This window comes from Nyctereutes procyonoides, unplaced genomic scaffold (genome assembly GCF_905146905.1).
Source record: "Nyctereutes procyonoides isolate TBG_1078 unplaced genomic scaffold, NYPRO_anot_genome, whole genome shotgun sequence".
In the NCBI taxonomy this organism is placed as follows: domain Eukaryota; kingdom Metazoa; phylum Chordata; class Mammalia; order Carnivora; family Canidae; genus Nyctereutes; species Nyctereutes procyonoides.
Genome location: NW_026575049.1, coordinates 67,891,885 through 67,915,130, shown reverse-complemented (window position 1 = coordinate 67,915,130; position 23,246 = coordinate 67,891,885).

Sequence of the window (23,246 nt, the reverse complement as noted above, 5' to 3'; positions counted from 1 at the left end):
CCCTCCACACTGGAGTGGGCCTGCGCTGCCGGGGTAGGAGCTGGGAGCACAGAAAAGGCACTGGGTACTTCTTAAGTTCCTTGAAAATGAACAAAGCATGGATCCCGTATTGTTCTACCAGAGGATTGGCCCAAGAATCCTTTGTTAAAGGTAGTTGTGGATCATTAAGTTATGAAGAGGATAGAATTTTATCTTATTTCCCATTTATCAGACATTCCCTCTTCCTGTTCGGATTGTAGCTACTCTTCTACTCCAGAGGCTTGGTGACTACCCCATGTAATCTATGCTTTTAAAGCCCAGACCTTTGGAAAAATATGGCCCCGTATGGTTTTCATTCAATTATATGAAAACGTTTTAAAATATTTGTGTTTTTAAAAGTATGAAAAGCCAGATGAGCCATTTACAGGCTTTTACAAATATATGTATCCCCTTAGACAGGATAAATCATTATTCGCTAAAGATGTAGAGGAGAAACTTCAAGAGACTTCAGTTTGCCTCACAGCTTTGTGACCCAGAATCAGGGACCTCTCCCACCCTTCAATTTCACTGCATCCTTTATTTAGAGGAGACCTAGAGCTTTCCCCTGAAATTTGCCATCTGCCACATACAGCATCAGCTTCCCCACCCAAATACAACATAAAGTGTTTCTCTGTTCATAATCTTTTACCCAAGAAAGAGCCAGGACTGTGCTCCTTTTATTTCTAGGTGTTTAGTTTTTTTTTCAGACTTTTTTGGCCAGCTTCAGAAGGTGCCATTGGCCACCAGCCACAAGTCAGCAAACTGTGGCTCTTCACTAAGCTATTTTTTCCCCCGTAGGTGAAATCCTCAGCCTCAGGTATTTTAACCAAATAGTACTTGGTTAAAATCTTCAAGTGGAGAGTAGAAATTTCCCATTTCGCACCAAGGATCACCAGCTTTGTTCTCTATATTTTGTTGAGTAACCACTTTTTTAATGGCTCTGGATGACTTAGGGCCTCTAATTTTAAGTACGTCTGTGGTGAGCTGTACCATATAGCACATTTCAAATGATGCCAGACCAGAGGACAGTGATTTTATGAAAGAAGTCATGGTGCCTTTAAAGTAGGATAGAGTTGTCAGAGTTAGCAAATAAGACCACAGGACACCTAATTAAATGAATTTTAGATAAATAACGAATAATTTTTTAGTACAAGTGTATATCGTGTATTACGTATCATATATATTTAGGATATAGTTATACTAAACTGTCATTTGTTATTTGCCTGAAATTCTAATTTAACTGGACAGTCAGTATTTTATCTGGCAACCCTACCTTAGGAAAAAGGAGTGAGGTCATTTTATGTGGCCACTGGAGTTAGAGTATATATGGTCTAGCGCTAAGACTTCAGTGCTCAGGAGATCATGTCAAGAGAGAAAAAATCAAAGTCAGATTACCTGACAAGAGAGGGAAGATCTGATCCATTGCTCCATATCAGGGTCTAAGGGATCAGGCTCTGCAACAAATAGAATGTGAGGGCAGAAAACCACATCTAAATCAGGTGACCAAACGTGACAGTTTTCTGTGTGGCAATGTTCCCCATTACCCATGCGTGCCTTTCTTCCTTTATTCTCCCTAAACTGCCCGTAAAGATGCAGGTGACTCGCCATCTAGTGATGCTATGGGAAGTTGAACGTTGATGAAGAAAAGATGGCTATGTGTCCTGGCTCAGGGCTCTCCGGGTGCTCACCGCTCACCCGCTTGTCCCCTGGTTAGTGTCAAGACAGTCTTGCACGCTCTTACGTAGCTGATGCTTGATGCTCACAACCAGCTTGTTAAACCCATTAAGGAAATAGTCATGGACCCGCCAATCGGCCACCATGGGGTCCTGACTTCTTGTTTCCCATCACCATGGTGTTGGGGGAGGATGGACGCTATCGCCGAGGGAGCAACGCTGGGTGGAACTCAGGAGACGAGGGCCCATGAGGCCTCGGCTTCCCAGTCTGTTTCTCCGTCGGCTTGCCCTCCAATTAGAGCGATAAGAGTCCTTGTCTTTCCTACACAAGGGGACAGTGTAATCGCCGGGATACCTAAGAGATGTGCACATGTTCTGAAATGGGCAGAAGACCAGATAGACACAGGAGAATTCTATTTTCCTCCGTTCACTCCTGCTGCTCTCTTCTCACTGGTGGGATGGCCACAGGCTCTGGACGGTCCAGATCATGCCCGTTGTCCCAGCGATAATTATTAATAGCATCCCTTTTGTTCTCAAGCATGGAAGATGCGGTATGAGGTCACTTGAGTTGTGGCAAATGTGTTTGCAAATACCAACCTAGGATGTATTTGACGACAGAAACAGGATATTTGAAATTAGGACTTGGTAATATTGATTTATCAGAAATTGTACAATTACAAAGTGGCCAGTGTAAGCTCCCAGTCTTCCAATCTCGAGGCTAGGACTCGGTTGCTCCACTCCATCCCACTTTAACCTGGAAAGCTGATAATGAGGGTGTAGGTGGAGGATGAGGTCAGAAGATCCTTTTCCTTCCTTCCCATAATCTCAAGGGATAGCATCTCTCCACTGTAGTACTCTTACATTTTGGATAAGATAATTCCTTGTTGGGGCCATCCCATGCCCTGGAGGATGTTTAGCAGCATCCCTGGCCCTGACCAAGGTACCAGTATGGGCCAGTAGCACTACTGCCTCCTCCAGTTGTGAGCAGACAACTAAAAATGTCTCCAGATACTGTCAAACATCCATAGGACCCAAACCATACCCATTTGAGGGTCACTCTTCTTAAAGGGATACAGCTTTCTAAGAGAAAAAATTTTGTTTTGTCTGGTTTGCGGTGGTAATAACAGAACTTGGGGAAGTTGTCAAATGTATAGTTATAACTCCAAGCCATGGACTCAATCACAACAATGGCAATTGCCACTAATATTTTTAAAGCCCCTGATATTTATCAAGAACATTCTGTGCCTTAGACCGAGGTTGCCTGGTTAAACCTTCGGAGGAAGGAGAAGATCGACTTGTTGCCACATGAGTCACATCTCATGTGTGTTAGGCAACACTCTGAGGATTTGGAGAGTAGAATGGACGTTCACGAGTGGGACAGCTTACCACTGCCTGATAGTTGGTCAGGTACCTAACTAACTATGATGTCATATCACAGTGCTCGAGGGGTCTCAGCTGGGTCTCAACGAAGGCAAGAAAGGGTTAACTGGTCATGGGTGAGCACATACCTTATCATGAGAACGCTATATAATTTGAGATCCATCCTTATCTAGAAAGTTAAGAAACATGCTGCTTCTTAATAGAATGGTTCATACACTATCTAGAACCTTCTCTGTGCACTACAACTTCTGGACAAGGATGTCTGCTTTGTACCTCCAAGCAATATTGTTATTAACTCTTGGGTCTGATTATTTGCTCATTTTCTTACAGAAAGTGTAGGCTCTAAGTCTGGGGTCTTTGTCGAATAATATCCAGTATACCCTGCAAATGCTGTGCTGGGTGCCATACCTGGGCCTCTTTGAGTATGCTGTGCCCTCCCATTTTAAAATATGTTTGTTGAGGGGCACCTGGGTGGCTCAGTGGTTGAGCGTCTTCCCTTGGCTCGGAGCATGACCCTGGGGTCCTAGGATCGAGTCCCACATTGGGCTCCCTGCATGGAGCCTGCTTCTCCCTCCGCCTGTGTCTCTGCCTCTCTCTCTGTGTCTCTCACGAATGAATACAAAAAAGAAAATATGTTTGTTGAGGAAAAAAAAGAACTTTCTTCTTGGAGGGCAGTCCGGTTGCCTGTTCTGGAGGAGCGTGGCCATCATGATTCTGCCTCTGTAAATGTTCGAGCCTACCCCTGAGACTTGGGAGCAGGGCGGGGAAGTCCCGCTGTGTCACTTTAATACCTAATAATATGGGGTAGGACCACTAGGGAGCTTCAGTAGAGTCCTATTCTTGCTGGTAAACTTCCCGTCTAGATTAAGATGCAGGAATAAAAGCAAGGAGAGGCAAGTTCTCCAGGGCACGGTTATCGGTAGGGAATTCTGGATAATCAACATGAACAGTAACTGGTAGTGATAAGACCAAGAGTGAACATAGTGTCTTGGAGGGGAATTAGTTTGGGAGGAGACAGGGATTTGGGGATGTCAGCGAACGGCGGGTGCACTCCCTGGAGTCTTCGAGCTTCAAGAAATGCACTGTGGCAAGAGAGAGGCTGCAGAGGGAAACCCCATCACCTTGCTTGGTTGAGCCGGACACCTGGTCGACCGTCCTGCAGAGTCCTGAAGGCAGGAGGCTCCAACAGCCCTGTACGCACGTGGGTACTTGTCGCTCCAGTTGCCTCCTCGGCTGCTCCGGTACCCGGTACCCCGTGCTACGGGCTGCGAGGCGCACGTGGGAGAGACAGGTTTGGCAGTGGAGACAAATGCAGCCAGGTGCCGGGGAACAGGTGACGGGAATTTGGACGCCTACCCCACGATCCTGCGCAGCCCCAGCTGCTGTGGGGGGGACCCTGGAATGGGAAACACGCACCGTGAGGCCCTGCAGCCAAGCTCTTCCCACTGAATAAATGAGCTAATTCTACTATTACCAGCCAGTAGATGTCTCTCCGTGTTACATCCCTTCTGATCATTACCTTGGCCATCAGACAGTTCTGCTACATTACTCGACTGTACTGCCGAGAGAGAGAATTGACAATATTAAAACGACTCCATTGCTTTTATGAACTGGCTCTAGGAGACTAGAGTCCATTTCCATTACTGAGATGTGCTGTGTGCCTAAGCAAATGCTTTTGGAAGCAGATAATTAGGCATCACAGGCTGAGATTGTTTAAAGAAGATATACAATGAGGTTTCAGGCCTCAGATACGGTGCTGCGCAATGTCTTGTTGCATGAAGATGATGCTCACTTTCTAAAGTGCCCCTGGGGTTATTTTAGTTGGGAGTTTGGAAGAGGGCAGGACTTCCTTTCTGGAGCAAGCAATGCAGTAGAGGCAGCGGCCACATCTTAAAGTCAAGACATCCTTCGGAGGCAACTAGTGAGCGGTTCTAAATCCAGCTACACACACACACACACACACACGCCCTGTCCTGGGGGGAGGGCAAGAAAATCATACACTTTCATGGTGTCCAAAAAATCAGGGTGTTGCTTTTGAAACTTTGACTTCTTGTTCTTAAAATGCCAGTGCCGACATACGTTGTTTGTATGTGCTGATACAAGGCATATTTGAAATCTGAAAGCATTTAAGAGTTAAATAATACAAGACCAGTATCTGGAATAAATTACTGAAAATGCTAGCGTAAAGGGAACACATTTACTACACCTTTTAAGGCCCCAAAGAGAGCCCTAAAGAGAAAAGATTCTTTTCAGATGAAATATATAGATGGCCTGGTGATGATAAAGGGGAAATATATAAGGAGACCTTTTCCAGACCTTCCCAGGTGGTCGGACGTAAAGGTAGGATGATTATTGACTCAGGTGACACTACACCTGAGTGAGGTCATGGGCAGTGTCCATTGAGACCCCATCAAACTTCCAGAAGGTTCTAACTCTAGGATGACCTTATTATGAAGTGACCATGTATAAGATAGAAATATATTGCAAGAGGAAGGCTGTTTCTGACAGTTTTCAGGACCTGACTTTTTAGCTCTAGATCAGCCAACAATCAGCTAGAACTTTGATATTCAAAGTGTGGGCGTCGGGCCAGCACCAGCAGCAACACGTAGCATTTGTTAGAAATGCAGGTTCTCAGGCTTTAGCCCACACCTACGGAGTCAGAGTCTACCTTTTAACCAGCTCCCCAGGTGATTTGTTAGCACGTTAAAATTCGCAACTGTGAGGTTTTACCACAAATACTTCAAGAACAGGAGTCACGTCATGTAGCCATTCTTTTATCTGTTTATTTAATGAGTATTTATCGAGTGTCTGCTCTGTGCTAGGCGTGGGGTAAAGCCCTGGGCAGACAGGGTTGACTACAGAGAAACCACATTCTTGCCTATATTTTATTTTTATTGAACAAATAGACATATTATGCTTCTTACAGACCATCACTATTTGTTTTTTTAACAATAAATTTATTTTTTATTGGTGTTCAATTTGCCAACCTACAGAATAACACCCAGTGCTCATCCCGTCAAGCGCCCCCCTCAGTGCCCGTCACCCAGTCACCCCCACCCCCGCCCTCCTCCCCTTCCGCCACCCCTTGAAGTGCTTCATGCCCATCGAACCATTTAACCCTCTAGCTACTCTGTGAGGCAGGTACTACCGTTCTTCACGTTTTAGAGACAAGGGGGTAGAGGCACAAAAAGGTTAAGTAACCTTTTCAAGGCCACAGAGGTGGAGATGCAAAATTTGCCTCTAGAGAATGAGGCTTCAGAGCCCGGGCTCTTAAGGACGATGTTATGCTACTAGTAAAAACACCAACCGCTTACAGCCTATAATTTTGCTTTTAAGGAAGTAAACAGCATGCTGTGGTGACTAAAAATAAGGAGTCACTTTAGGTAGGTGGTCAGGGAAGGTGTTTGTGAGATGATATTTAAGCTGAGGCCCGGAGGAGGGAAAGGACCCATTCATGGGAAGGCGGAGCAAATTCTAAACATCCTTCTAGGAACAGCAAGTACAAAGGACCAGAAGCTGAAAGAATATGGTCCCTTCTGAGAACTGCTTGAGACTATCATGCCTGGAGCATGTAGGTGGTGGGGAAAAGGGTGAGAGGCATGGCTGGCGAGGTGGGAAGGGTAGATTCCACAGGGAGGTGAGCAGAGGAGCTGACACAGAGCCTCAGGGGACAGGGGCAGGGGTGGGATTCTCGTGTCCTGGGAAGCCAGTAAGGGGTTCAGCAGGAGAGGAAGGTGACCTGAATGCTGAGAGAAGTCTACTAGGGAGCAGCAGAGGCTATCCCAGAGTCGGCCTGGGAGCAGCAGCTGAGGGATGGCAATGGCAGCGGGCACGGAGAGAGGGCACGTATGGGAGGTGCAGCATAATAAGCCCCCCCCACCCCGCCCCATATGTCTCTTTGGCATAAAGACTGTGTTGGGCTGATTATGTTTGAGGAACAGCAGACATAGGAGAAACTGACAACAGAGGAAAAGTTACCTTCCTATAAGGAAATTTATGTTCATCAAGGAAATCTCCATTTAGAAGAGTGTCTTTTTCTCTGGAGCAGCAAGAGAAGGAAGACTCCAGATCACAAGAAAGTCTAAACAGTGGAGAAGACACCGGCCTCAATCTGAAGAACTATGCCATGGTTTACTTTGCTTTTCGTGGTACCCTCCTGTGTGATTGGCCGCCCCACCCCATCTTTCTTTGGTCTTTAGCTGAAGATGGTGTTTAAGGTGGTGGCCTGGGTCATCTCCCGAGCCTCCCTATTTTCCCTGCGTATCTGCCATGTATACGTGATGTATGCATGTTAATAAACTTGCTTGACTCTGAATCCTTTATCGCAGGGGGTCTCAGCCAAGAACTCAGAAGGGTACAGGGAAAATCATCTTTCCTCCGCTATCTGATTTGGAGACAGGACCAACAGGAATGATTCCTTGGACGTGTACGTGTATCCTGTTAAAAGATATACTGAGGCGCATTAAAATTTTTAAGAATTTGGGCAGCCCTGGTGGCTCAGCAGTTTAGCGCCGCCTGCAGCCCAGGGCCTGATCCTGGAGACCCCCAGATCGAGTCCCACGTCAGGCTCCCTGCGTGGGACCTGCTTCTCCCTCTGCCTGTGTCTCTGCCTCTCTCTCTCTTCTCTCTGCATCTCTCATGAATAAATAAATAAAATCTTAAAAAAAAACAATAAAAATAAATAAAAATTTAAAGAATTTATCTAAGCAAAAATCAATTTGGATTGGGTAGTAGCAAACTGGAAATGGTTAGGACTGCTCCACGGGAAGAAGCTCAGGGCAACACTTTTATAGAGAGAAGGTGGGAGTGAGTCAAGGAAATCACTAATTGGCTAAGCTTAAGGCCTAGTTGGCTGTTTGTGATTGGTTGTCCTCAGGTTTTGATTTTGTAACCTTGACGCATTTATAGGCATAGATTTTGGTTTGCTCATGTGGGCTGCCTGACATCAGAACCACCCCAGTAGAAGGGCCTCCTTATTAAACTAATTTAACAGTACACATGTGGGCATGTGTGTCAGTGTGTAGGCATTAGTGCTATTAAAGAGGAAGAATTGGATTATGCCGGAGTTTCTCACTTGAACCCATTGGGTACATGCCATTTAGTGGGCTCTGCTATTGAGTGTGCTGGGAAAAAAATGCAACGAACAGGTTTGGGTGGGTGAGAATCATGTACTTTTCTTAGGATATATGCAATCTGACGTGCTGATGGGACCTCAAATGGAGATGTCAGAGACATCTACGGCTTTTCCGCATTTAATTCTGGGTCCGTAAGAAAACCAGTGCTTAATATTTGCTGAATGAATTTTGGGGAACAAGACTTCCTGGCATGAAAAGATATTTAGCACCATAGGTATTTACTGTTGCCCGAAAGTTGCTCCAGCAGAGATCATAGTTTTGCTTTCTATAGTTGAGAATGACATAAAAACATAAACAACCGCAACAACAAGCAAACCACAAATTATGGAGAGGTGACATATTAATTTAAATTACACCAAGGTACACATGACAAACGTGAACACCTCCTTGAAAGCAGATTTCTGTAAGGAGACTTCTGACACCGGCAGGGGGTGGGAGGGAAGTTGGTGCTAAAGCTCAGGTGCCTTGCAAGTATGGGCCATTTAGTAGAGTTTCTGCAGTGACTAGCATAAGTGCTCAGTGAATGCTATTTTGAACAAAACGTCTAAGATGAATTTTGCCCAAGGCCACTGCTGCTTCATTATTATTATTATTATTATTTATTTTTTTGCTGCTTCATTAAAGCAGATTCTGTGACTATAGATTCTTGAGAGAATTGGAACATTGTCTGAAAGTGATTCACCTCCTACGGCCTTCTCACGCGCGACTGGTTCCTTGTTGTGTTGTTAGTTTTATCAATTCAGTGACTTCATTTATATCAAGGACACAGGATCACACTACACTGGGATGTGCACAAAAATTACGGTTTCCCTAATTGCAGGCTGCTTTAAACTTAGTCCAGTAGGGACTAAGTCCAGTAGGGAATTTTCTCTTTGAGATATTATTCAGATTCTTCCCTTTACCCTTGTCCTCTTGTAAGATGATGTCAGAGAAGAGGAGAAAGCTCTTCATAGGTTTGGGAAGAAGGTGGTCTCCTTGGGTGAACGCTGACGGGTGTCCACAGAGATCTGGTTAGCCAGCTGCTTTCTGGGGGCGTGCTGCATCTCATGAATTTGTGGTCTGTGTCACGGTTTGATCATGGTCCAGGCAGGGGTGTCTCCCTATTGACTGGCCTCCTCTTGACTCTCCCTCAGATCACTCTAAGCTGCTGTCAGGTACTCCAAAGAGTTCCTAGATCAGACCATAGAGCCTGTGGGCTCACTTTGCCTCCTGGAAGGGCTCTATGACCCTTTGTTCGGAGTGTGATACGGGCACATACGGCTGCCTATTTCCATGATGCTTCTTTCAGACCTCCATGGGGGAAAGAGAGTTTTTCCTTGCCATCTTCTCCTTTTCCCCCAAAGCGTACCCTGTCTTTTCTGTTTCAATGAAGCTAAAACGAAAAATGGGTACAAGGCAGGAGGAAACATATGGTAGAAAGTATTCTGAAAATATATGGTTACACATGTTTGGAGTCTGTGAGCACCAAAGAGAGGCCTGAGGTAGTATGAATAAGGCCATGAAGAGTCTCAAGATATTCTTGATGACAGAGTGCATCTGTCCAGCAGTAAGAAACTTGGCCCCTGGAAGAAGAGTATCACATATTTTTGTTCTTTTGTTGCCATATTGTCTTCATTGGTAAATGAAAGTCTTACTTCCCCAGTGACATGGAGCAGAGTATCTACGAAAATGAAATTGATTCAATTGGACGAGTTCTTAATGGAGCCTACTGGGTGTTCGGCACTCTGCTCAGTGCTTTGAAGGAGAAAAGGGGTGAAAGTCACATTTACCACTCACAAATCAGCTACAGACTTCTTGGAGAGACGTGACCCATGCCTATGAAGCAGTTGACTAATGAGACCAGGTGGGATAGGGTTGTTGGGGCGGATGTGTGGTGTAGACTTTGGATGCTTAGAAAAAATGAGGAATGAGAGACTTGGAGATCTGGGCTTGGAGACCTTCAGATATAAAGGTGCATGTACTAGATATTGAGGATGACTATGTTGCAGACAGGCAGAGAAGGATGAAAAGGAGGGTGTGGAAGGTAGGAGGGTAGGGGGTGCGGTAAGGACCGAGACTCAACCAAGTGGGACTGAATAGAACTGCATGTCCACGCTTGCAGCCACTAGTCAGAAAACGTTTCTAGTTCATATTGACGTGTACTATACCTATATACCAGGTCTTTAAGTTTTAATATGAAAAATAATACCAAATATCTCATGAGTAATTTTTAAAATACTGATCACGTGTGGAAAATGATAGTTTTTTAAAAATATATTAGGTTATATTATTAAAATTAATTGTCCTGTTTCTTTTTACTCTTTTTAAAATGTGGCTACTCGAAAATTTGAAATTACGTTTGTGATTGTGTTGAATTTGTATTGGACAGCACTGGGAGAGGAAAAGGTGTCAGGGAAGGGATTATCTAACTAAAGGAATTGGTCTGTATTGCCCAGTAGGTTCCTGCTTCTCAAGAAGAACCCTTTGTTATGTCAACAAAACAAAACAAAACAAAAACCACCCACTGACCTCCCACACCCCAAAAAGACTTCTACAGGAAAATAATTGCTCGTTCAGTACCAAAAGCAACCCAAAATTCAGTAATATTTATTTTTTTAAAAAATATTTTATTTATTTATTTGAGAGACAGAGACACAGAGAGAACGCCCATGATCAGAGGCAGAGGGGGAGGGAGAAACAGACTCCCCTGCCAAGCGGGACCCTGGGATCATGACATGAGCCAAAGGCAGGAGCGTAACTGAGCCACCCAGGTGCCCCCCAAATTCCAGTAGCGCTTCTGAATGAACCCATCCTGAATGGGCTGCATATGAACTCTGGCAGTTTCATAGATGTATAAAAAGTGAGGTAACTGTGGGCAAGACACCTTAGTGTGTAAGTGCGTGGCCCCTTGCGCTAACTCCCAGGTCTTCCCGGTCTCTAACGACACCTTTGGAGCTGCGTCTGGGTCTAATGATGGAGCAGTTAGAAAGAGAAAGCTGGCTATGTTGGGTAGAGCCTTGAGTGTCAGGCATGGGATTTGGGACTTTAGTATTTGTGCTGCCGAAGCGAGCACAGGATTTGGGACTTTATTTCCTCGGCAATAAGGAGTCTTACACACCTGATGCTCTCGCACTACTTCCTTGGTCTGTGTAACCAGGGTAGCCTTCTGAGCGGCTCTGGTCTTGCTGCTGACTTTGGCCGTTGTGCAGCCTGGATATTGCTCACGCGGCCTGGATCTCCAAAGCCGGCGACTGAAGGGACTTCTAGAACAGGAGGTTGACCCCTCCTAGGTGTCTCCAAATCTCTTTTTAGAATCGCTGTGCAGTATCCGGTCAAGTCGGCCTGTTGAGGGCCTATTGCAGACTTGGGTGACAGCTGTGAGGCTGTCGTTATCTTGTAGCCAGGGACCCCACTGCCCCCTTGTCTTCCGAGTCTCTAAGTATTTTGAAATTCTTTCCACGACTTGTGCTGAATGCCTGACTTCCATTCCCGATGCCCGGTCCCCTCCTGGAAGCATCCAGCTTACCCGTCAGATAAAAGAGAACTGTGACACCTCATCCCAAAGCCGCTGCTCCTGAGGCTGTTGTCTGGGAGGGGGTGTGCAGGGGGCTGTCCTCACGGTAGCAAAAGACGCGCCACTTCAGGGTGTCATCGGACGTTGTGATAATTATAGTCGATGGGGCCCATACTGGAGGGGTTAAAAGGAGATGTTATAAACTTGGGTAACCTTGCTACTGTTTGGGACACCGAGATTTATTTTCTGGATTCCTCAAGCCTTTCTCAGGAGATTTGGTCCTGTAAGTCTTGCTGACAGATTTATCCTGGGCTCCTGTCATCGACGGCTGTTTTCTCACTAAGCAGGTGGAAAGCAGGAGCTGGGGAAGGTAACTGCCAGCTGAGAGGTCATTTGTGAATCGGTGCCATGAAGTGGACATAAATTTTATGTATTCTGCAGGGCCTTGGCTATTACCTCGGCCTTGTCCTAGATTTTTCCTTCGTGACAGCGGTTGCCATCAGTGTTAGCATTATTGTCTGCAGCGGTAATTAGAGATTTAGGCCTTGCCCGTACAGCACGCACAGGCCATCGCATGTCCTACAGGAGGAGCGGGGAGGACGGAGGGTTCGGTTACACCCACGAAAATAGGCCCAGGGAGGGAATCTCATGACACCAGGCTTCGGGACGGCATTTCCAGGAACACGTTAGAACCCGTGGATGCACCCACTGTTTCCCCCAGCCCCACCATCCCCATCACCCATGGCTACGGGGACAAATCCTGCGTGACTCTGGTTCCAGCTGAGAGGCAGAGGCTTTATAGGGAGAGAGTGACAGGATAGAGGAAGGAAAGACATGGTAAAAAAAAATAAATAAATAAAATAAATAAAATAAAATAAAATAAAATCACAGACCTTTAGTACTACAGAGATTTTTAAAGATATCAGATCCAGTATTTTGTTTGTTTTTCTTTTCCCCCAAACTTTTTTCCCCCTTCCCATGGAATCCTTTGTTCAAACAGAATTATTATTATTTTTTATTTAATAAATTTATTTTTTATTGGTGTTCAATTTGCCAACATACAGAATAACACCCAGTGCTCATCCCGTCAAGTGCCCCCCTCAGTGCCCGTCACCCAGTCACCCCCATCCCCTGCCCACCTCCCCTTCCACCACCCCTAGTTCTCAAACAGAATTATTATAGTTAACATTTGTTTAGCTCATAGTATAAGCTGGCAAGTGAGGTGAATGTTGTGCGCATATTACCTCATTTACCTTCACAAAAGCCCTGGAGGTGGGTAGGTGCCACTGTCTTCATTTTCCAGGCAAGGGAGCCCACACACAGGTGCTGGAGACCATGTGTGAGGTCAGACAGCCAGGAAGAGGTGGGGTGGGGATGGGAGCCCCAGCAATTGGTGTCAGAGAGGGGGAGACACAAATGGCTCTCCTCTGTGCTCTCCCAGGGGAATAAAATGAACGGAAAATCAGGGAGCTGCTTTCCCTGAAGCGGAGAGAAGATGCAACGCAGACCTGACCCACTCGCTTCCTAGTCCTCACCCCCGGGGCCCTAGGGGGATCAGCCACCTCCCACCTAGTCAAGATCCCCCATGTTCGTGGTTGATTCAGCCGAGAAGCTGGGTCTGAAAGGTGCTGAGCCTTGCCCAAGGTCCCATACCCCATCAGGATGAGAGCCCAGCCCCACCAAGACGCCTAACTGCACCTAAAATCCTGTTGTGCCAGGTTCTCGGGGACAAGAGGCAGGTGATGGAGTAGGCCAAGCCCCGAGAATAACTAGAATGTTCTACAGAACCCACATTTTGTACAGCTAGGAAATGGCACCAACCCTTCCAGGTGCCTGCTGCGAGCTGATGGAACGGTTGCTTAGGCCAGAGCCTGCTCTCCCAACACGATGCCCACAGAACGCCTGAGGCTCTAGTCTTAGAACAGTTGCTCCCAAGGCAACTCGTGGTCCCCTTCCAGGTCTGACCTAGCGTGGTCTCCCTGCCTTCCTGAACTTTACAGTCTGAAAGTAGCAGAAACTACCTTTGTGTGCAAAGAGCCGCCCCTCCAGAACTACTCCATACTTTCTATTTTTTTTTAAGATTTTATTTATTTATTCATGAGAAACACACAGAGGGGGGCAGACACCCAGGCAGAGGGAGAAGTAAGCTCCATGCAGGGAGCCCGATGCAGGACTCGATCCTGGGACCTGGGGTCACGACCTGAGTCAAAGGCAGACACTCAACCGCTGAGCCCCCCAGGTGCCCCTACTCCATACTTTCTTAAAAGGAACTCACTTTTGCATGTCCTCTTCCTCTTCCTTGGCTTCCTCCTCAAAGAAAGGGACTTGATAGTTTTTAATTAAAAGTCTCCAGAGGGACTGAAATCTGTCCTGAGCTTAAAGAAGATGCAGGCTGTCACGGAAACTCTGCCTTAGCTCCTTAATCAGCTGCCCACCATGCACGCCCAAAGGCTTCATGCCTGAGCGAATGTTCTCTGGTCTGAGAAGGGAGGTGAAAGGGCCCCGTTAGGATACAGAGGGTGGGGGGCAACAGCTGGAACGTTCCCGAAGGAGACGGTTGATTCTCTTTTGTAGCCCCACACACTGTTCCCCAATATGGATGCTGTCTTCCCTTGCAACTAGGGCTGGTTTCATGGGCAGGTGACCCACGTACTTGTGTGATGCCCCACGCTCAGAAGGGCTCTCCACTTGACTTAATGGTCCACTAGGGCCATCTGAAAATTCTTAATAGTTTTTGAACATGGGGCCTGGTATCTTCATTTTGTACCAGCCCCTGCACCTCACGTAGCCTGTCTAGTCTGCAACCCAGTTTGGGGCATGTATGTTTGTGGCCGAGGTGGGCGGGAGATCCATGTCTGTAAGGGAGGTGCGGCCCACTGTCATTGGCAGCCTTTTACAAAATCCTGTTCTGGTGTAAGAATATGTGTTTAATTCCGAATAATAACAACAACAGCAGCAGCAGCAGCAGCAGCAGCAGCAGCAGCAGCAACAAGCTGTCCTATGTGAGAAGCTTGTGATTAAACTGAATTTAGTATCTCACCTTTATGAGTTAAAAGACTAGTCACTCCTCAGTGCCTTGTGCTATTTTGGGCTTATAGATCCTGAGACACCAGTGTGTGACCTTTTCTAACCAGTGTCTTGCCTTGCTGGCAGTCAGGTTACCACGGGTCAGGGCCCAGACACTTCATCTGTAGTTTCCCCCTTGGGTAGAGAATGAGACCTCATAATGAAGTAAGGAGTTTCGGTGTTGTTTATCATCCTTCTAGTAGATAATATTTAAAACAAATCACCAAATTACATCTAGAAACTTCAGGTCATTATATGCAAAAGACTGAGTGTTATTTTTCAAGGCAAATGTTGAAAAATGCCCACATTCTAACAAATTAGTTTATTTATATAATCTCCAGTAAAGTCATAATAAAATATATATTGAGCATTTGAAAGAAGACATTGGAAAGTCAACGTTTCGTAATGTAATTATAAATATTAGCAAGATTATCAACATCAGGTTTAAGATATTCTAATGAAGAAAAATGACAATAAAATAGGAGAAGAACGTAAGTAGCTAAGTTAGGGGGAAAAAAAGGGTAATGTAATTCTTAATCTCATTTGTCAAGGAATGTCAAAAGCCAGAAGTCTACTTTATTTCGTAATTTAAAGAGAGGCGGGGGCCAATTAGACCCTGTCATCTGCTTTTGTGGCTATTATTTGCAAATACACCGTTGACCCTTGAACAACGTAGGTTTGAACTATATGGGTCCACTTATACGTGGGGTTTTCTTTTTTTATAAACACAGTACAGTACTGTGAATATATTTTCTCCTCTTTATGATTTTCTTAGTAACATTTTCTTTTCTCTAGCTTTTTTTGTTGTAAGAATACAGCATATAATACACATGACATTCAAGTATGCGTTGGTTGTGTTATTGGGGAGGCTTCTGGTGGAAAGTAAGCTATTAACAGTTAAGTTTTTTTGGGAATCAAAGTTACAAATGGACTTTTGGCGGTGGAAGGAGTGGGGGCAGTGCTCCTAACTCTTGGGGTGTTCAAGGACTACCTGGAGCACCATGCGTGGCTGGGTCCTTTTGGCTGGGTCACCTGTTCTCTGCCTCCTCAGAGAAGCAAATCGGAACACTGACCCATTTTGAAAGATTGTGCAATGTGTTTGGGGGTCCTTAGGGCTTTTTCATCACAGATTTAAAAACTCAAGTACCTATAGGGGTCAAACAGCCTACCAAAATGGGTTTGTGCCCAGGCGGGGACTAGGATGAACTGGAAAGTCATGTCCAGTCTCAAATGAGCAGCCCTACTCAGCAATTGATGCTAGGTGGCTGGAGGGGATATCGTCAGAAGTTTTGATTTTTCAGAAAGAGTAGGTCCTCTTCCCTGGGAGATTTGGAATGCCGGCCTGTGAATCAAATATTTAAAAAGTCTACTGTCCAGAAGCAAATAAGCATCTATGGCTACACATTGCCATGAGTTGCCCATCTTTAGCCAGTAACTTGTGTTCTTGTGTGGGCTGGGGCATGAATACTAGTAGAGGGAAGGGGAGACATCTTAGGAATGTTATTTTCAGACTCAATTTATTTTCACAAGCTAGAGTAAGTGGATTCCTTTTTCATTAGGTTATGGGGCAATCTTTTTTTTTTTTTTTTGTTCTAATTTAGTTGACGTTAGTTTCACATAGTTCCTTCTTCATGGGCTCCATTTTCCCAACTACACCACAGAAGTGGAAACCTTCTAATCTTTACTTCACATTGGAGATTAGAAAATAAAGGAGTAGCCACAGACATTTCGAAGAAATGTGCAACGAACGGGACCACATGTGGAAGGTGAAGCGATACAACGTTTTGGCTATTATTTGACTAAATTATATGAAAGATACGCATACCATGCTGGCATATTTTATGGATTGGGCATATCTTGACGGGTAGATGACCTAAGTGACCACACCATTTCTCACTTTCAACCCTGAAATTTTGTGAGACCGAATCATTGACCTTTTAGGTTCTATGGACTATTTTCCGTATGGGTGAGCTGGTTGGACTAACCCAAGAACTTCTGATCAAGTGATAAATAAAATATCTTTAAAGCTGGTATCACTTATCTGTATATGGAATTACAGTCACTTCTGTGTAAAATTTATAGTTTTGGATGTTAAATTTTAGGGTGTTGCATAACTAGAATATTAGAATATCCTGGGTGTCCCACTAGCAAATTTCACAGATTACCCATCTTTTTTTTTTTTCTGAAAGGAAGCCTAACTTGGTTATTTTGGTGGACATGTGCATGGTGTGTAATGTGTATGTGTTGTGTAGGGTGCGCATGCGTGCGTTTATGGTACGGTGTATGTGTATATGCTGGGGGGTGGAGGGTGGATGTGTGTTTGTTCCCACAAAGAGCTGCTTTCGATATTTACAGACTCAGTGCTCTCCCTGAAGGTCCCAGCAAGACACCCATCCCCAGGGATGCAAAGTTCTTGCGATGATTCCTGAATTTCCCTCCTCCTGACTATTTTGGTTTCATGCTGTCGCTCCTCTTTTCTCTCACCAGCTTCGCTACTTGTCTCCTCGTGCTATCTTTAAAGCCCAGTGTAAATCTGCTAACGATTTGCTTCTTTCTCTCTGGTTTTACCCTTTCCAACTTCCACTCTCAACCCTCGTAAGCCTCCTTCCCATCGTTTTGCTCCCCCCCCCCACCAGTGCTTCCTCCTTAACCCTCCACCTCAAATCCTTTCCTCATTTCTCAATGTTTCTTTTTTTAATTTTTATTTATTTATGATAGTCACAGAGAGAGAGAGAGAGAGAGAGGCAGAGACGCAGGCAGAGGGAGAAGCAGGCTCCATGCACCGGGAGCCCGACGTGGGATTCGATCCCGGGTCTCCAGGATCGCCCCCTGGGCCAAAGGCAGGCACCAAACCACTGCGCCACCCAGGGATCCCTCATTTCTCAATGTTTAGTTTACCTTTCTGTCTGTAAGTTTCACTTTATTATATGATTTCTCAAATCTTAGATCTTTTTCTTGTTTCTAACCCCTTTTTCTTCCCCGTTCAGACCAGTGCCCTTGCTTTTTTTTCTCTTTGCCCACATCACCCTCTCAGAGAAATGAACTCACAACCTCCCCCTCGTCCCTTTCCTCCCACTTTTTGCGTCTCTTCTCTGATCTCCTCTTCTTTCTTCTAGCCTTATTTTCTCAGTTGTTTTCAAACAGCATTTAAGGCGGCAGGCAAAGATGCTTACAATATGGTCAAGTCAAAGAAATAAAAGTGACACAGGAAGAGAGTCAGAATAGACCATGTGACATGAATGGGAAATGAAGTAATAAACACCTCACCTATGAGTCAGGTTCCCCAGAGACTCCCTGATTTTTTTTCTCTTGCTCATCTTGATGATATTCCTTCCCCCGAAACATGTCAGGGAAGACTTCTGAGGGCTCAAGGGTCAAAAGGCACTGTGATCACTTAGTTGACAGTGTGTTGGTGCCACAGCTAAAGGACAGGGTGAGAACAACTGGCCTTTGAGAGTATCCAAATACCAGCCATTCTATTACTGACACAGAGCTCTTACTGACAACTGCTTTTCAAAGGGAAAATGCCAGCCATGAAGAAAGGCTTGGGTGTCACCTCTTATCTGCATTTAGGCCTCGTGACACGGTAACCCAAGAGTGGGTCATGCATCATCACCGACTGATATGGTGTCACCTCTGCTGGACTGCACCGGCCTTCTCTCTTCTAGTTCTGCAAAAGCTCTGTGAGAAGGCTCCGAAGACCCCTCTTACCATTTCACCTCAGGCTCTGGGCTGGATGCCATTTCTGCCTCTGGAGTTTTCTGAGGCTTGGGAACATTGCAATTTTGTGATGGCTGGTTCTACTATTGATCTTGATTTCCTTAAACATTTCGCCTTCCTCCTTCTGGAAATTTATGCTTGTTTCTGGCATCTCCCCCATCCACTGTGAACACTCGGGCACAGGATTCATTTAATTTTTTTTTTTTTTTGCCCCTTCTGGCAGTAAATCTCCCTTGCCATTTCTCTGACCTCTCACTCCTGTGTACTTAAAAAATGTCTTATTTATTTCAACCTCGTGTGTAATTTATCTTGTGCTCATTCTGCACCTTTGCTTGTCTTACCATTTTTTACATTATCTTGATTTTATTCTGTAATAGTTGAGGGCTTCCTCTACCTGCTGTGTTCTATTTGCCCAGATGCCCCTTCTTCGCCTTTGAACAATCTTTCCAAAACCAACTTTCTCCTCACTCTCCCTTGCCTTGGTATTTATTACCATTCATTTTCTATTGGCTGGTAATCATTTAATTTTCCCTTTCTTTCTTCTCCCTTCCATACTATTGCTTTATCCACTGTCATTCTTGCCATAATTTTTCAGCTACCTAAGACTATTCTGACTTGAGATGATTTGCTGCTGCCTCTTCCACAGACCCAGTATGACAGAGAAATCCAGCCCACCCATCTCTTCTTTCTTTTTTGCAATAAATGGCCAAGTTAATTCAAGTTCCTATCCATCGTAAAAGAAATCACTCTTCAACCATATGGGATAACTTACGACTGCAAATAAAAATTCCCCAATGTTTTGCTCCTCACAAGTTTTCACTTCCCCAGCACAGCTTGGGAAGTCCAAGATGTTAGAGGCCCTAGGGAGTGCATATTTTCATAAAAATCCACTTTCAACTTCTAGAATGTTTCTTGTACTCACACAGACTTGATTTTCCAATAATATTAGAGAGCATCATAGCTTTTCTCTTCTACCCCTACTCTCACCTCTGTGCTGCTTTTTCAAGGAAAGCAATTTTGAGTTGTTGACCTAGTTTGTTTGTCTCAGTGGATGGGCTGGGAGAACTTAATATAAATAGAGGCCTTAAGATCTTTTTCACTCTAACTTATTAAAGCTCACGTTAAAATAAAAAGCCCATCCTATTTAAGTTAGTTCTGTTTCTGGGGTTTTGTGTGAATACAGGCAGGGCTACTTTCTGCACTGCTTACAAGGGCAATGCGTGGCATCACCTCAAACCCAGCTACTCATGGGCAGGGCCACAGCATTGTAAGTGGCTGTGGGTGCTGCATGGGCTTACCTAGGACCTGATCCTTCTCCAGACCTGTTATAGGACTGCTTCGGAATTAAAAAAAAATAGCCATTAACTGTATTCTGGTGGGATGTATGTTAGGGAGATAACTTCTGTGTTCAACTGAGAGATCAATTGATTCCTTACTCTAACACCTTTCTGAGGAAAGGAACAATTCTGGCCCTATGATTACTCTGCCCCAGTCCACGTCCATAGTTTGGTAGAAGTAATTTTCCAAGGCTGTGGCTCATACCTATTTATTAAATCTTGACTTTATTACTATTGACTGTTAAAAAATTTCCTTAATTTTAATTTCCTTTATTGTTGGTGGAGCATCCGTTGCTTGTGGAAGGGAATCGGCAGGCTCGGGTTTTTTTCTAGACTCCACCCCCTTGTCACCCTAGAGTAAATGACTCAACCCTTGAGATCTCTGTTTCAATTTATATATCTTGAGGGCAATGTTTTCATTCTCTCCCGGCCTCCCAGTGATGCCGTGAGATGACATGGCCCTAGGAAGCATAAGTAAAGAGAAGGAACTGGCAAATACTTCTAGTTAAGTAGATTTCCATTTCTGCTGTTAGATTTCAAAGCCTCGTCTGGTAGATTTCCAGTCACCAGTCCTTTGAAAGCTCTCTCTGAAGTTTTCTGGAATTTCCAGTATATGATGCCTAAGATGATAGCTTTTACCTGTCCTAACATCTTACAGAATGTTTTAGAAGCTGGAGACTTTAATTTTTTTGATGGCCATCGCTTATGTTTTTTTTTTTTTCCATGTCTCAGTTACACAGCTTCAGAATGATCACTTTTGAAATATGACGCCAAATCATTTATTATCCTTTAAAGCATACCTGGACTTATACAATGCTGTTATTATTCTCATTCCTGGATCATCTTTTCAAAGGTGGCTATGTGTAGTACACTGTCAGGGATTTGGGGGAATTTTCTCTTTCCTATCCCAAGAAAATCACTAAACAACTTTACCATGCTTATTGTAGTTCCTGATTTATTTTTATTTTTATTTATTTTTTTACCAGGGAAAGCATTTTATTCCACGAATAAATATAGGGTTGGTATGAAAATAGCTCCAGGAGGAGTAATAAAGATTTAAATTTAGACCAAGGTTTAAATGACTGATATGGGATTCGTGCCTGGGCAGATTTTGGATGTGGCTATATGGTGGGGAGACATCTTCATAGTCCGTAATATTAATGCTTCTTGACTAAGGTTGAGACAAAATCTGTAAAGCAGACTACTGGAAATCAGTCCAGTGCTGTGGGAGAACCATCAGAAAATATCCCTGGCTACCTCACTCCCTTCAGCTCAGAGGGGGTCAGAGAACCCTGTCCCTCCAGTGGCTTCTGTTTCTTTCACTCACCACAAAAGTTCCAGATTGGGCAGATGCATCTGGAGGGGCCTGCAGTTCTCCTTCTTACCTCTAAAAATGAGCTGTTTTGTTTTTGTCATTTGATTATTGCCACAGTAATGGCTCATAAAAACCAGCCCAAAGCCTAGTGGCGTACAAAAATGAACATTATTTCGTGCTTACATGTGTGTTGGTTGGCTGGTCCAGCCTTGGCTGGGCTTGGCTTAATCTGTGACTGGGTTCAAGTCTGCATCCCCTCTCTCTTGTCATTCTGGGACCTGCATCTCCAGGAAGCTGTTTTTATGGCCACACATAATAGGGCAAACTGCCTGTGCAAGCCCATGTTTAGTTGTTCTAGCAAACTCCAGTAAGCTGAAATAAGCCACATGAGCAAACCCTAACTCAAGGTGTGGGAAAGAATTTTGTCTACCTAGGAGGCCATATTGAGGGTATGGAGGTTTAATATTATGGTAAAAGCTTGGGACCTAAGATTAAATATGCCACAGGCTCTGATAAACTGATATCAAAACTATTGGACAGCCAAAGACTAAGTCATATAAAAGGTGGCTGGACTTTCAAAGAGCACATGTTAATGAGAATAACATGCATTTATATTTATAGTAAATTATAAAGCAATAGAATATTTTATATTATTCCAAGCTGTTCCATATTCAATTTTATATGGGGGTCTCAGACCAAATATAAAATGTCTGTGTGTGTGCGTGTGTGTGTGTGTGGTTTTCTAACCACTTATTGAGCATTTATCATAAACTAGGTATTCTGTTAAGTGCTTTTACATCCCTTACTTTATTTACCCCATTCCCTGTTCCCGCGAAGATGATAATATTCTCCCCTTTTGGGAAGTGTGAGTTGGAGAGAGCTTATGTAAGTTATCCAAAGTCACAGCTAACAAGGGGTAGAAGCCGAGCCTCATGTGGTGGCTTCAAGGTGTTTTCTTGTATCTTCTGCGCTGTGTGCTGCCTTCCCATCATATGAAATCAATAGCCCTATGAAGTAGATATTGTCATTTTCATTTCACAGATCTGTAAAAAAAAAAAAACACAACAAAACAAAACACAGACAATGACAAAACCAAGTCAAAACAAACAAAAAACCCAGACAAGTGACATGAATCATGCAGCTGACCCAGGGCCCCAGGAGTGCTGCCAGCACCAGAATTTGTGTGTCCTGCGCCCAGTCCCGTGGTTGCTTAAGTGCTGGACTCAAACCGGCTGCTTAGATTTGTTTATTTTAAAACTACTTGTGCCTGTCGGTGTCCTGTCCCTTCTTGCCGCCGCCTCCTTCTCTTTAGCTTCTTCCCTTCTTCCCTAGAGCTGTCTCTTTATAGATCTCTCGGGAGGATCGTGCTGTGATGAAACTCCCCACCTCTCTGCCAGTGTGGGTTATTTCTGTTCAGACACAGATTTGGCCAGGAGGACTGTTGACAGTTAAATGCTGAATTCGTTTCAGGTTGTTCCCAAGCCTGGCCCACAAAAGGAAATCAAGCAAAGGATACCCTTGCTGTTTTTAGGAGGCACATTCTAGAAGGCCTGAGAACAGAATGCTGGGCTTTAACTGCCAGGACCTCCTGGGATGAGCATGTGTGCGTACATAGATTTATATCAATATATGAAATTATTTTCTAGAGCAATTGGGGAGGGAAAAAGAAGTTACACAAAGCAGCCTGGGGCGGGGGCGGGGAGTGAGTAAATTGGAGGAACAGCAGCTTGGCTTCCTTTACTTTGATTGTTGGGGACTTTTGTCTGTGTCTTGACGTGGTAAACCTACTTGTTCATCTCTGCTCACACGTGGTGGGATCCAAGGGCCTACCTTAATTAGAGAGAGAGAGAGGAGAGAAAATTAGGGTAACTTGGATGATAGGGCTCTCCCCGAACACTATTAGTATCTCCCAGGAGCCAAGGGGCAGGCGGGATGTTGTTTAACCTTTGCCAAGCTGTTGTCCCGAACACCATGCTCTCCCTGCTGTGAAATACCCTCCTCTGCTGTCTGAATCCAGAGCAAGAGAGCCAGACCCGAGGCCAGGATTGGGAAAAAAGAATAGAAGGGGTTCTCTCCCTCCAAGGATTGATGTCCTCAAGGCGCCATGAC